The following is a 15,229-nucleotide window of genomic DNA, read 5'->3' as shown; positions in this document are numbered from 1 at the left end:
TGGTGGGCACCAATTGGTGCAGAGGCCATCACATGCACATGTGCAGATACCTAGAAAAGCAGCCTGTTCTTGCTGTCCACACATGCAATACTATCACTGCAGCAACTGAGAGAGAGAGAGAGCAAGAGCAAGAGACAGAGACAGACAGAGACAGAGACAAAGACAAAGAGGCAGTAACAGACGTACACCAAATAACCAAAGACCAGCCTCAAGACACAGAGGGAACCCAAACCAAAAAAAAAAAAAAAAAGCAAAGTCAACAGTTACAACAGACGGAGGTGAGAAATACAAAGGTAAGGTATGTAACAGATATGTATTTGCTGGCATCTGAGTGATGTGTATAAAGGGTACTCTACATACTGTGAATCATCCATATCTGGCAGCAGTTCATATCTATATGTATATGCACATGAGCATAGGGCAAAGGACATACTGCAAGTGCTAGTGAAGGGTGGACATATATATGTTGTTGAAGGTTGCTATGTGCACATATCTATGTAGGTTGTAGTGTGTGGCATAGAAAACAGCAGGCAGTGCTGGTAGATGTCATGTGGTGGTTAAACACTGTGGGACTGAATTGTCAGATCTGCTGTGTTACAGCCAGTGAGGCCTGCTACAGCTACATGTCCTGAGGACACCCAAATGCATTTGCACAACACTGTGCAATATTGTTACATAACTGTATGTCTCACAACTGTTGCATAATTGATATCCCCACCATGAAAGGTGGGCAGTATATGTGCCTATATGTGCATCTATATGTACAGCAATGGATGTTTACATGTAAGTGTATAGATATGTATATATACACACATATATATATATATATATATATATATATTTATATATATATATATATATATATATATATATATATATATATATATAGAGAGAGAGAGAGAGAGAGGGAGACACGGGGTCATACGTACTGCAACAGGTGCCTGGTGACCAAGGCATGGACTGAAGACCAGTGTTGATACTGCAGTGCCATACCCCATTCCAAAACACTTTACCTAGTAACTACCACATAGGTGGTAGCCTGCCTAACACTGAAGATGTCAGAAGGGAACATGGGACACAGGTGGACAGTAGCCTCCCCTTTGATAATCACAGTGTCACACTAGTCTTGTAATCTGTCTACACAAAAGGTGTGTCATCTAGGGAAATATAGGTCAGTGTTCCCCTCTACTCATCACAATGCCCTGTGTAGTATGTACCTCCCATGAAAACTACAGCAGGCGGATAGGCCACAGACATACCTCACAAAGGGTAATACTGGCTGCAAACAGATGCCTTATGCAGCCTGACTCACAAAACCACATCTAGACTGTATTGCATACCAGCCACACAGAGGTGACCTCTGCCAGACATACAGAGGTATGTCAGACCCATAGCTGGGTGACAACCACCATGACTACATATCACAATCCCTCCGGGATACACGCTCTAGGGCCCTAAACCTCGTCAGCTCACTAAACAGCACGTGCTGAAGGGATAGGTTCCTTTCCCATAGATATGCCATACACTGGAATAGACCACCTAGCAATAGCAAACATGGCTCATCATTAGCAGTTGTCATAAATACCCCTGATGATTGTTTGGTAGATTGGTACTACACCCCAGGAATCCCCTCTGTGGTTCTGGCTGAAAGGGGCAAGCGAAATCAAAGTACATGCGTGTCAAAGACCAGGGCAGCATATGGCTAGACAGCTGTAGGCCCTTTGGCCAATAGCATATTACCTACCTATGACACTATGCACTCACACATGTACTCAATGCAGTACCTGCTATGTGAGGTTGAATACGTGTCACGCTGAATGTGTGCAAGGTCTGTAAAGGTGTGATAGGTTAGTGTGAAGTTGTATCTGACATGGTAATGTCTATCCTAGCTGTGAGGCCAGCAAAAGATGTGTATTGTACTGTTAGGCAGACATAGTAGTATGGTATACAATGTAACATAGTTCCTTGCTGATGACCGTGGTGTCTTATTGTAGGCTAAAGCAATACATGTATGCTTACTGAGTGGCACTGCTGGTGAATCCAACTCCCATATGAACTGTAGTGCTACCTGAAGCTGTAGGCCTAAACAGCACAGTATGGTGTGTGTTCACATTGCTTGGAAACACTGTTTTGTGTGTCTCCTGTAGTCTGCACAGAGGACATAACTCAGGCAGCAGGGTTTGTAAGTAGTGGCACACAGTACTGTATGGTACACAGGTAAAGCTTATCTGTGTTGGCATAAAGTGGTGTGTTGTATGTTTGTTTGATGTGTGTGTGATTATGCCTGTACCATGGCCGCAATCATATGTGTGTTACAGGGTATACGTGTGTATCTAGCAACATATATACTCTGTTACAGCAGTATGCCACCTATAGTAACAACTGTGCACATATGTTAGGCAGGGCTATGGCATCAGCGACTAAGGTGGTTGGGTGGTACTACTATAACTGTGCTTTACATTCATTGCAATGGATGACATCTCTGTTTGTGCATCGGCATGATATATACCCCTGTGGCGAGGTTGTGCATTGTGTCACAAACAGTGTGCCGGGTACTGTTGTATAGTGGTTTGATATATAGAGTGTGCCAGGCACTGTTAGTCAGTTGTGGCCTGAGAACCAATAAGTGGTAATGAACGTGTGTATCCTCAGACAGACAAATGGATGGTATATATGTCAGTAAAGTGATATCTGTGGCTAAAGGTGTAAAGTGTGCCACAGGACTCGCTCACACATATTGTTCATATCTCTTTCAGCCAGATGGCACACCAATGCAACTCACCGTACACAGCAGCAGAGGAAGAGGAGATACAGCAAAGCCTGGTGCAGCACTACACAATGTTGTATTTCAGAAGCAGCCAGCACCAGCAGGAGTGGACTGAACTGTGGCAGGACCTTGTTTGTCGGGTAAATGACATAGGCATGCATAACCGGACATATGAGCAGGTACGCCATCACTGCAGTGATTTAATTAGACATGTCTGGCAGCATGCGTCTGATATCCAAGGACAACAGCTTGCCACAGGTGGTGGGGTGGCCATTCATCCCCCCTCACCAGAATGGAGGATCTGCTCCTAAGCATGGTGGCTCCTGGACAACAGCAGCAACTCCCACTGGCATGTGTTGTCATGGAGGCCGGAGCCACCCAGCATGTTCACATGGAGCGAGCAGGTAACATGCCCAATCTGTAGACTACAGTTAACTGTATTGTTAGATTATGTCTATGTGAGATGTGTACTGTGTGTTTAGCAGTTGTGCTGCCTAGTGTTGTGCAATACTGATATTTTGAATATTATATGTACACCTGTGACTGTTGACTGTTGTTCTACTGCAGTTTATCACAGTAGCAATGCCACAGTTGTGGCCACTGACAACCTCTCTCATATTCCCGTAGGTCCCTCTGGTGTGACAGCAGGGCAGACGGTCCATGCTGGTGAGTGTGGTATAACTGCATTGTTGGTAATGAAATGTGCATGTCATAGGTGAGGTGTAGGCCATGTAGACATAACACACCTATGCATAATGCATGCCGTGCATGTTTTCTGTAAGACGTTGCACAGCTCAGTAATGTCAGTAGCTGCCTCAATGACATGCAATACACAGAGCATCAGACACAGTTGTGGCAACACCGTACTGCACATTGGATAGGCATAGTTGCTACAGCTGTACACAACATAACATGTTTATCATACACAGTACACGACAACATGCTACATATGGTGTTACCACACAGCCGCTGTAAGGTCACACTTCAGTATCCCACATGTCATGCACATACACATGATGTACCTCAGGGGTAGAGGCCTATCATGGGGCTGTGCAACACTCTTCACCACATAACACAGTCATGTTAGGCAATGCACCCTATTGGGCACCTCACACACTCATGTACAAAGTGGCTGTGTAATTGTGAACATAGCCGCGGCACTGCAGTGCAGGTACAGCATGTTAGGCGGTGGTCTGTTACACATTAGTAGCTGTGAGTGACACAAGATGCATGATGATGATGGCACATGGTACTACACCCCATCCAGTTACAGTGACCACAGTACTACTCATAGCAGTCATTGCTTTGCACCTCAATGTTGTGTGTGTGCAAACATATGCACCTATACACAATCAGCATAGCATGTTGTGTGTCTGCTTATATATGTCAGTAAACACAATATGCACAGCAGTCACCATCCGAACAAAGTGTCACATATACGTCCTGGAATGCTAGTGGGTGTATATGTCACATGACACACATTGGGTATGTGTGGTGTGTAATGTTGCAGTCATGTAACATGCCGTGTCATGGCTGGCACCAACATATCTGCAATATGTCCCACACTCACCATAACCACTGTACAATGGCCATGTCTTGCACTGGGATTCCTTCACGTCTACATGCACCACTCATCCCATTTGTGTACATAGCATGCATGTCCTACACCTGTGCCCAATATTATCTGCTATGGACACAGACACTGTAATCAGACATGGGAATCTATGTGTCACACAGATAACACATGCAGCCATGGTATGTATACCTGTGAGTGATGGTGCACAGGGCATTGCAGAGCTGATAATACTTGCACAGCAATGTTGTGTCTATGTACACATTGTGTTCCAGGGTATAGCCAATCAGTGAACAACTATACACATGCATTAAAGCCATGTATACTGTCATTAAATAGGGGCATCTACACTTGCACTGCATGGTCTTGTGCAACACATATTCTGCATGCTGACATGTGTGTGGTGACTGCCTTGTGATACTGTCACCCACCTTCACCCACTATTGAGTATGTGTTGGATTGCTGGTGTGTGTGTGTGTGTGTGTGTGTGTGTGTGTGTGTGTGTGTGTGTGTGTGTGTGTATGTGCTGTAGTGAGGAGTGTATTTGTGTGCATGTGTGCATGTGTGCATGTGTTCGTGTGTTCATGTGTGCATGTGTGCAAACATCATGTACAGATTGTAAATTGTGTTTCCTGTCTTCCTCTCACAGGTGCTGTGTTTGGGGTGGCTGACAGCAGCAGGGAACCTGAAGTCACTGCCACTAATAGTGGAGATGATGAGACATGTATTTTGGCACAGGAAGGTTTGACAGGGTCTGTCGTTGGTCCACCAATCGACAGTACACAGCGTTCAACCCCATCTATGTGCACACTCATACTGCCGATACATCCCTCATCACCAATGGCCTTAGCCGAGGGACAGCATACAGTTGGCATTAATCAGGAGAGTGTGGTACCCATGACACTTGCATCCCCTCACAGCAGCCATAGCCCGATTCCTGGAACGGTACCACATAGGCGGATGTCCAGGGGTTCTTGGGGGAGCACCACTGGTCATATTGCCCCTGGCAGACATGCCCCCAGAGGTATTACAACCTCCAGTATGTTCTGGGCTGTAATGCAGGCACAGGCATGTATGGAAAGGTACACCAGACAGGGACTAAGGGCACAGAGGGCCCATTAGAATGCTATCAATGACAGCATCCGTGACCTTGCCGGTGCCATCCAGAATTTCACCGAGGTCATTGATAGACATTGGGGGGAGACAATAGATGCCCTCCACAATGTTCCTTCCATGAGCCAGGATCGTGCGGATGGTTGAGACATCAACGCAGACACATGTCAGCAACAGCAACAGATGGCAGTCGACTTGGACGGCACACAGATCACAGCCGCTCCCGTAGTGGCAGTACCAGCCCCAGCAATGCTGGGGCTGGCCTGTCTATTGACCGTCCTGGTAGACCACATGCACGTGGCTCTGGCCAGTCCCAGCAGGGACATGGGTCCAGTCATCATACCTCTTCCTCTGATGATAGTACCCAGTCAGGGTTGGTACCCAATACTGCCCATAGCACCCCTGCCAGGCACAGGTACCGTGTCCGTGCCCAGAGACAGTGAACTGTACAGCCTAGCAAGTACAGTCTGTGGCTGTCCCACAACCTCCCGTATATGGCAGCCACATGATGGAGCTGTGTGCATGCAGACACACACACAGTAACCAAACAAGTAAGGCTCACTCATACACACACACATTACATCAACATTGGCCCATGCTGTACTGTTGTCCCTCACACACACACACACACACACACACACACACACACACACACACACACACATACACACAAACACATGTCGATTGGATGGGTCAATGTTGGCCTCTGGCAAACCAACAACACACCCTGTGCATATGATGACACCTGTGCCACCTCTTGTCATCTGTAACATTGATGCAGGAACAGGCTAACATGGTTCTGATGCACAGGGTTACATTATAGCAGTGTAGCAATATTAGCAAGTTGTCAACAGGAAAGTGTAATGATATCCTTGCAGGTATATCTGAGCAGGCATTATGCATCACAGCTCTGATTGTCAATGTAGCATTGTTTACACCAGTGTTAGGTCTAAGTATGTATTGTCCACCCATGTGCCACTTGGCTGAAGTGTACAGTGTTGCCAGCATGTGTTAGTGAGTGAACAGTATGTGTGTGGTGTGTGCATTGCAGATTAGCAGGTGTACATCTGTGAACATGGTGGGTGCGCACTGTCTGCATGTACGTGCATAGTGGACACATGGAATGTGTTGCATACCCTGTTGTACACATTGTTAACATCTCATAGTATCTTTCGATGGCCAGTATGCATTCTACTACAGATATGTACTAACATGGGTACACATGTGTGTGTGACATGGGTCGACAGTATGCTGTGGGTGATACTGTTGATACATGTCAATGATTTGCAGTCTGGTAGTATACACAACCTCAACAGCATGAATATAACCAATCATTAGCTGATGTCCTGACAAATGACACATAGTTGTAGGGAACTCAGTAACAGTTGGGTCCTTCCAGTAATATACTATAGCAGTGACCACTGGTATTGACCGCCACCTGTACCACACCTGTTTGGCATATAGCCCTCTTAGGTACATGCAAACACACTGGAAATGCATGCATTGGCCTACACTGCATTCCCTGGATGGGACGCATATCCTACACAAGGGTATCATACAGACAGATACCTGTTGTCCAATACATGCCCCCCCCAACACACACACACTGTCAGCGTTTGCAGGATTCAAACCCCTACCTAGCTAGGTTATGATACTAGAGACATACGCATTAACACGGCGCGCTATATGCTTTACTGGGTGGTTTCTCTTCTCTTGCTATATTTGTAGGATGCTGACATCATCAGATGTTCCAAAGAAGAATGTACCTCTTTTAATTTGCTTTCCCAGTGTCCAGAAAGGGCACTCCTCACACAGGAAAGCACACACATACACACCTCCCAACACACACACACACTGTCAGCAGGATTTAAACCCCTACCTAACTATGTTATGATACTAGAAAAATACGCATTAACATGGCACGCTATATGCTTTACTGGGCGGTTTCTCTTCCCCTGCTATATTTGTAGGATGCTGACATCATCAGACTTTCCTAAGAAGAATGTACCTCTTTTAATTTGTTTTCCCAGTCTCCAAAAAGGGCACTCCTCTCACAGGAAATCCCACACATACACCCCCCACACACACACACACGCCCACACAGTCAGTGTTTGCAGGATTCAAACCTCTACTGAACTATGTTATGATACTTGAGACATACACATTAACACGGCACGCTATACGCTTTATTGGGCGGTTTCTTTTCTCCTGCTATATTTGTAGGATGCTGACATCATCAGACTGGACATGGTAATGTGTGTACACTTTGTTTTATGCAATCCCAGGAATAAGAAAACTCCAAAATGAAAACTAAAAACATTTTAAGAACAAAAAGCGAGTAACACTGTAAGCAATGTCAGAAACAAAACAGCATTACAAACAAAGAAAACCAGTTTTATTAGCGCTTTTGCTGGGATCAGTGTCTCACCTTCCTCAGACAACCACACAATCAATTAACACAGTTTATATATACAATTCAAATACATTTAATTAACAATTATACGAACCATAATTAAACTGCTTGTCCTTAAAGGAACCTCACATAAAATGAACTAATTCCTCCCCGGGATTCATGAAGCTCGGCGCAAGGCTGGCGTTAGGCTTGCGCCGACCATGCGGCATGAAGATGGTGCAGTAGTGCCAAATGCATATTAATGAAGGCACACTGCCGCCACAGCCACGTGCATAGGAAAGGAGCGTGAGTGCATAGGGCGTGTCGAAGTGCTGCACGGAGGTGTGGAAATGTCAGCTGTCGACGTGCAACCTGAAATGCTTGCATATAACAATTTGCAAGCAATAGTAATCACATCTGTCAGTGTCCGTGGATACTGAAACGTATGCAAAGCATGCAAGACAGTTCCTGCGAACACAAAATGAAGAAGCAAACACAAATGCACAGTAGGGAATAACGGGTCCCTATCCCGTGAACAAATGACATTGAAAACTGTCTGCCCGTAGTCCAATGCAATGTAGATAGTTATACCAAATGGAAGTGAAACGCATCATATGTTAGCGCACTGCCAATAGGTACGTCCAGCCCAATGGTCAGGGTCACCAGCTGACCCATATTGTGAGGGAGGGTAGACAGCTGGGCAGATGTGTCCATAACAAAAAACACGATAAATGTACATATCTAGTGACTGTATGACCGAATTATATCCCACAACGCATGTAATAGTCACATACAATAGGTATGTCCGTATTTCACATACCAAAGGTGACAGGAAATAGAATAAGGATGTAAACAAAACAGAAGGAGCATATAAACTGCTACAACAATAAGGCAACATGTAGGCTGAAAGGAACAGTATTATCCATATCATTGACTGTGGGTGCGTGCTGTCCAGTACATTCGGATATGTGTCCGGAATATATCCCATCCTGGACATAGGAAAAGGTGGCATCCTACCAATGATTAGAACAGTCAGCCAAAATCCGCACATCAGCGGTCCAAGCTGAACTTGTCAGGATGTGTCACAGTTGAACGGGTATTACCCGGGTATACCAACCATGTCATGAAAGTTAAGTATAGGTGTGTACCTATGTGCATGAGGTATAGCATGTGGAAAGTCAAACATGGCAGGGTAGTCCACACAACCATACAGGTACCAGACATATGTAGGGTATGCAATGTGTTACCTTGACCGTGTCATGGGCCATCAACCAAAGCAGTGATGGATAGAGTGTCAGGAATATGTGTGTGGGGGGGGTGGGTAATGGTATAATCCTCCAAGGCGACACTGTGTCGTATGCAGAATAGGTGAACTAGAGGTGTATGAGGGAGCAGTGGGTGAAGCAGAAAGAAACACAAAAACATATGTACACATCTGCAATGCAACCAGACAGGCCATACTGTAAAACACAATCCCACAAACATATGAATATTAAAATGTGCGATACAAATGTATAGACATGTCACCGGCACATACCCACAGATTGGTCCTGATGGAACTGGCCATATCAAATGCAACACACCTGGATGCATAATGGACTACCCAGCATCCCCTCCACAGCACACAACCTACTCCCATACCTGAACGTCCACCAAATCCAGCCATACTTGGCCTACTGGTTTGGTGCAGCCACATCTACACATAGTGACCGCTTCACATATGTAGTAGGTAGTGTCACCCTAGGCAGTTTCAGGATTGCAAACTATGTATCCCTTGCATGTAAAACCCCCAGCACATTTTCGTAATGCCAGAAGAATGGTCGGTATTGGTCTTGTTAAATTTTTGGATATCCCTCATGGGATAAGTAACCTGTGTAAACATTAGAATGGGTATGAAGACACGATGTCCAGTCCTGTAGACATCTGGACACAGGTTGGAATGTGCAGTAGTGGTACACAAGACTGTCCAGCCCTAGATGGTCATGCAGAACCTACTACCCAGGATCAAACACCTGTCCGTGACGCACGTGTCCCAACACGAATAAGCGAGAGAATATATTGCACACATTCGCATAGTGGCACATGGTATAAGGGTGATGAAGGCACTGATGTAAACAGGATACCCTCTGATCCACTGTGTGAGGGACAATTAATGTGTGTGTAGGTGTGACCTGACCAACAATGATACAATGCCAAATGTCCTGTGATTGTAGGAAATAACTATGTACCATACTGCATGTAACAGTTGCCTAAAGCAGTCACGTCAGGATAGAATAAACATAATTCATAGAAGAAACAGGCAAACAACAAAAGTGCCAAAAGTATAAGGCTCACAGCTAGGAAACAAATGAATGTTCTAAACCTGCACTGACCGTGGCTATCTGTTGGCCCAAACAATCTGGTGTCCGCAGTAGGGTTACCATCTGTCCCGCTTTGCGAGGGACAGTCCCTTTTTGGACAGTTGTGTCCTGACAAAATACATTACAAATGGAAAATGTCCTGGGATTGTAGGACATAATTATGTCCCATATGTTATGTAATAGTTGCAGAAAATAATTATTTCAGTATCTAAAATACCTAAATGTTACAAGAAACAGAATAAGCAACTAAACCACTACAAAAATAGGCTTTTATGTAGGCAAATAAGTAAAGTTCTATCCTTTGTACTGACCGTGGGTATGTGTCGGCTTGTAAAATCTGATGTGTTTTTTCGAAAATGTCCCATCTTGGCCATTTGAAAAGGTGGCAACCCTAGTCCCCAGAACACATCCCAACCTGTACGTATGACAATGTCAGTGCTACCAATGGTCAGAGCATTCACACAATAACTGGCCAGCCTCTTAACCACTCACAAAGCCAGTGACCTTTGGGGGAAAGGTGTTGAATGAGAATGACTACTTACAACAATGAGTAGTAGTATTACAAATCTGTCAACACTTTCCAAGTTAATAGTACTAATATGGTAGAAGTGTTCGTGATTGTCCCTGAGTTGTCATAGCCTTGTCACTGTCACTGTAGAATGAAATTTGCAGAAAAGAGGAAAATCCCAGGATGCAAAAAACTCCCTTACTGGCCTCAGTAAGAAACTGAGATGCCTCATAAAATCCTCCAAAGCTAGTTACGAAAATAAAATTGCCAAAGATTCCAAAGACAACCACAAAGCATTCTATAACTATGTCAAGAATCTAAATGGCAATGCTCAGATCTGCGCTGAGCTAAAACAGAATGGCATTAAATATACTGATCCAAAGGATATTGCCAATATCCTGGCAGATCGATTCAGTGCCAACTTCACCCCCTCTCACCCCTAAATGGCCCATCTCAATACCGAAGATTGCCAAATTCCAGTAATAACACACAGGTACAAAACGCACTCTCTAAAGCCAAGAATACAGCATCCATGAGACCAGATGACATCCGGGCTGTGTACTACATGAACTACAATATGAACTGGCACCTCACCTAAGTGTCATGTTTAATCATAGCCTCACCTCAGGTTTCGTGCCCACTGAGTGGCGCAGAGCTACAGTTATCCCAATCCACAAGGGGATCCACCTTGGATCCTGGAAACTACCATCCCATCAGTCTGACAAGCCTTATCTGCAAGGCCATGGGCGTATTATCATGGAACTTATAAACAAAGACATTGGCAACCTTCAAACACTGGACCCCACCCAGTTTGGGTTTGTGAAGGGCCGATCTTGTCTCCTGAACCTGATTGACTTCTTTGAATCAGTCTCCAGAGCCATGGACAAGGGTAAGGTGGTCCACACAGCCTATCTAGACCTCGCCAAGGCCTTTGACACCATCCCCACTCTGGAATCATAGATAAACTTACTAAGTTGGGCATTAATCCCTATGTCACCCAATGGGTTGCTAAATGGCTTACTGATAGAACCCACACTGTAAAAGTAGCCGACTCCAAATCCAGCTCCAGACAAGTGACAAGTGGAGTACCTCAGGGTTCAGTCCTGGGACGCTCTTGTTTGGCATCTACTTCTCTGAAGTACAGGTCAACACTAAGGGACTCTGGCTAACAAAGTTTGCAGATGACTGCAAACTGGGAGCCATTATTGAATCCCCAAATGATGTGGATACTCTACAAAAGGGCCTTACAGAAACAGATGCTTGGTGCCAGAGCCATGGGCTCAAGCTCAATGCCAAGAAATGTATTGTTATCCCCTTTGGGAAAAACATGTATCCATGAATTACCATATAGGTGGCAGTACACTAAACACAGAAAGTGTGATAAGAGACTTAGGGACACAGGTGGACAGTGGTCTCACCTTCGATAACCACATCGCCACAACAATCAGAAAATCCTTCTATGTTGCACACCTCATCACGAAGGGCTTTTCATCCAGAAAAAAGGAGGTCATTGTCCCACTGTACTCATCCCTCATTAGACCCATTATAGAATACAACGTCCCATTTGGTATGTACCTCTCAAGACATCTGCAACAACTGGAAAGGCCTCAGAAATACCTCACTAAAAGAATCACAGGCCTAAAGCAGATGCCCTACGCTGACCGCCTTAAAAACTCCAGCTATACTCTGTCGCATATTGTCTACTCAGAGGCGATCTCTGCTTAACATACAAGGCCATGTCAAACCCAGAGCTGTTGGACATGCTACACTTAAAGAAATCCCAATCTTTCAGAGCTACACGCTCCAGGGATCTAAACCTTGTCATCACAATAAACAAAACATCCTGGAGGGATAGGTTCCTGACCCAGACTCCCAGACTCTGGAATAGATTGCCCATACATGTCAAGCAGAGTGCCTCTTTGGACCTCTTCAAGAGGAACCTTGACGATTGGATGGGAGAAAGGAAATTCTCCCCAGGGATCACGTCAGTCGCCCTGCTAGACAGGGGTCCAGGAAAGTAAATAATGTGGGAAGAAATAGCCAGGGAATTGTTATGGCTAGGCTTGTATAGGCCCTAGGGCTGATAGCCTAGTACCAACCTATGAACCTATGAACCTATGAACCTATGAGTCCCCGAGTATCACAGAGGTCCGTACACATAAGTACACCAACCGTCACATCTGTTGTTAGGACTATTGCATACCTGTAGTGAATTTATAACTGATGTCCAGAATAATATTCATTGTATCTATAAATGAAGAAATAGTCAAATGGGAAGGGAAACACATGGAAATCAACCCCAGCCTGCATTATGTAGTGGAACCACTCCCCACCTTAAATTATGTAGCGTTGATCCAATAATATGGGCAGAGGTGCCCAAACACCTGCGTCTGTAAACACAGGTAAAATGTTAAAATCTGGACTAACTCTGTCCATGTGCTACATCTGATCTTTGAACAGCACCAGGGCAGTTCTACTCACCAGTCGGCTGAGCCTAAACCCAGACCAGCACATGAACACCCTGACAATCAAAAACGCCTATGTGCAAGGACTATAAGCGTAGGAGTTCTGAATATCCTTGGAGTGAGTAGACATGCAGCATGGGTCCAGAGCAGTAGGAAACAGGGAATGCCCTAATTGTAGTACTGCAGATTTCCCAGCAGGAGAATGGATGCCTGCTGTGTAAGGGAAGCGGTGAGGCGTATGTCAGAATAGCTATGAACCATGGGTATACATATAAATGAGCCAGAACAACAATAGTGCAGTGGTTACAGCATCCGCCCAACGTAAAGGCATTCCCGGTTCAAGTACGACTATAGCACATATTAATTGTGTAATGAATGCCTCTGTGCTGTACAGCCAACATTTATACATGAAAAGGTGACCGCGTTCGCATGGGTCCGTTAACCGGACTCCATCAAAGTGGTACTTTCATAAGGAATAAGGCACATGTAATCCCAAAGAAGTGCCTGTAAACATATGTAACTCAGAATAAGTAGATGCAAGTGCCTGCGGCGTGTTAATGTGCAGCTATTAGCATAGCAAAGGTATGTTGTCTTGTACAGCTGTAACTTTTATATATATATATATATATATATATATATATATATATATATATATATATATATATATAGATGTGTGTATAGATAAATATCGACAGACATAGAAATATGCAAATATATATCTACATATTTATCTTTATATACACATGTGTATATATATATATATATATATATATATATATATATATATATATATATATATATGTATATACATAGATATACATATATAGATATATATATATATATACAGATATATATATATACATACATATATATATATATATATATATATATATATATATATATATATATATGTAAGGAATGCCGAAAGACGAAAGCAAACATAAAGGTTGTGAAGGGAATCCAGAGCAAGTAAGGAATTATAAAGTGCTTGTCACTGTCACTGTAGAAATGAGTCCCCGAGTATCACAGAGGTCCGTACACATAAGTACACCAAGCTGTCACATAAAGCTGCACAAGTGTGAGTAGAGCACCGCTCTTCACACCAGAGGCAGGGTTATACTAGTGGCCATAACATTGTTGAAGTGCTACGACAACATTGTAAACAGACGGAATGTAGTACATGTTGCGACCACCTACACTTGTAACCTGCAAATCGTTCGTAATCCATAACACCAGGAAAGGCACGTATGTGCAAATATGAATGGATGGTGAGCCTGTGAATACATGAGGCAGTAAAAAATGCGTGTAGGGTCCCAATGCTCATGAGAGGGCAATGTGTAGAGGTGTGTCATGGCTGCGATATCAGGTGTATAATAGCTGTTATGCATGGAAACTCAACACGGGTGTGCAGGAGAAACTATGGATTTGCGATTATGGACACAGGAGTTCTAGGGTATGTTGCGCCGGGTGCAATGGAGCGTCCTGTGGAGGTCAGCTAGTACATAGGTGTGATTCCCAGATAGAGCATCGTTTGCGTGGAGACATGCGTGAATGGGCATATCGTTGTCGGACGTTGTGCGTAGGGGCTGGCAGCTCGGCACGTAAAACCTATCCGCCACCCATGAGCGGAATGGAATTCTGCTGTGACAACCCCAAACCGGGAAAAGCAGAAAGACACAACTACATGAAGACAACAATACATTGATGTACAGTCAGAGTAACATAAACACACATCCTATCAACAGTAATAATATGAATGTGCACAGAAAAAAACACAGTAGCAGGAATAATAGGCTGTGCATATGAGTAATAGGTCGAATTACACTGTATCACATCCCAGTTAGCAGCATCACCCCAGACATGAAAAACGTGTGACATCTGTATGCTGTATAACGTGCAATATACTGATCACAAGTTCACCGGAGTGAAGTGTCGGTGTCATAATGACTAAGGCAATAGTATGCTGTTGAAGCAGAGATAAAACCCAATACGCATGTGCAAGTGTCCATGTCCGGGAAATGTATAGGTTAACGGACACACAGATGTATAAA

This window comes from Protopterus annectens, chromosome 12.part0 (assembly GCF_019279795.1).
Source record: "Protopterus annectens isolate FY-2018-M chromosome 12.part0, PAN1.0, whole genome shotgun sequence".
Classification (NCBI taxonomy): Eukaryota; Metazoa; Chordata; order Ceratodontiformes; family Protopteridae; genus Protopterus; species Protopterus annectens.
This window is presented reverse-complemented; position numbering follows the sequence as displayed.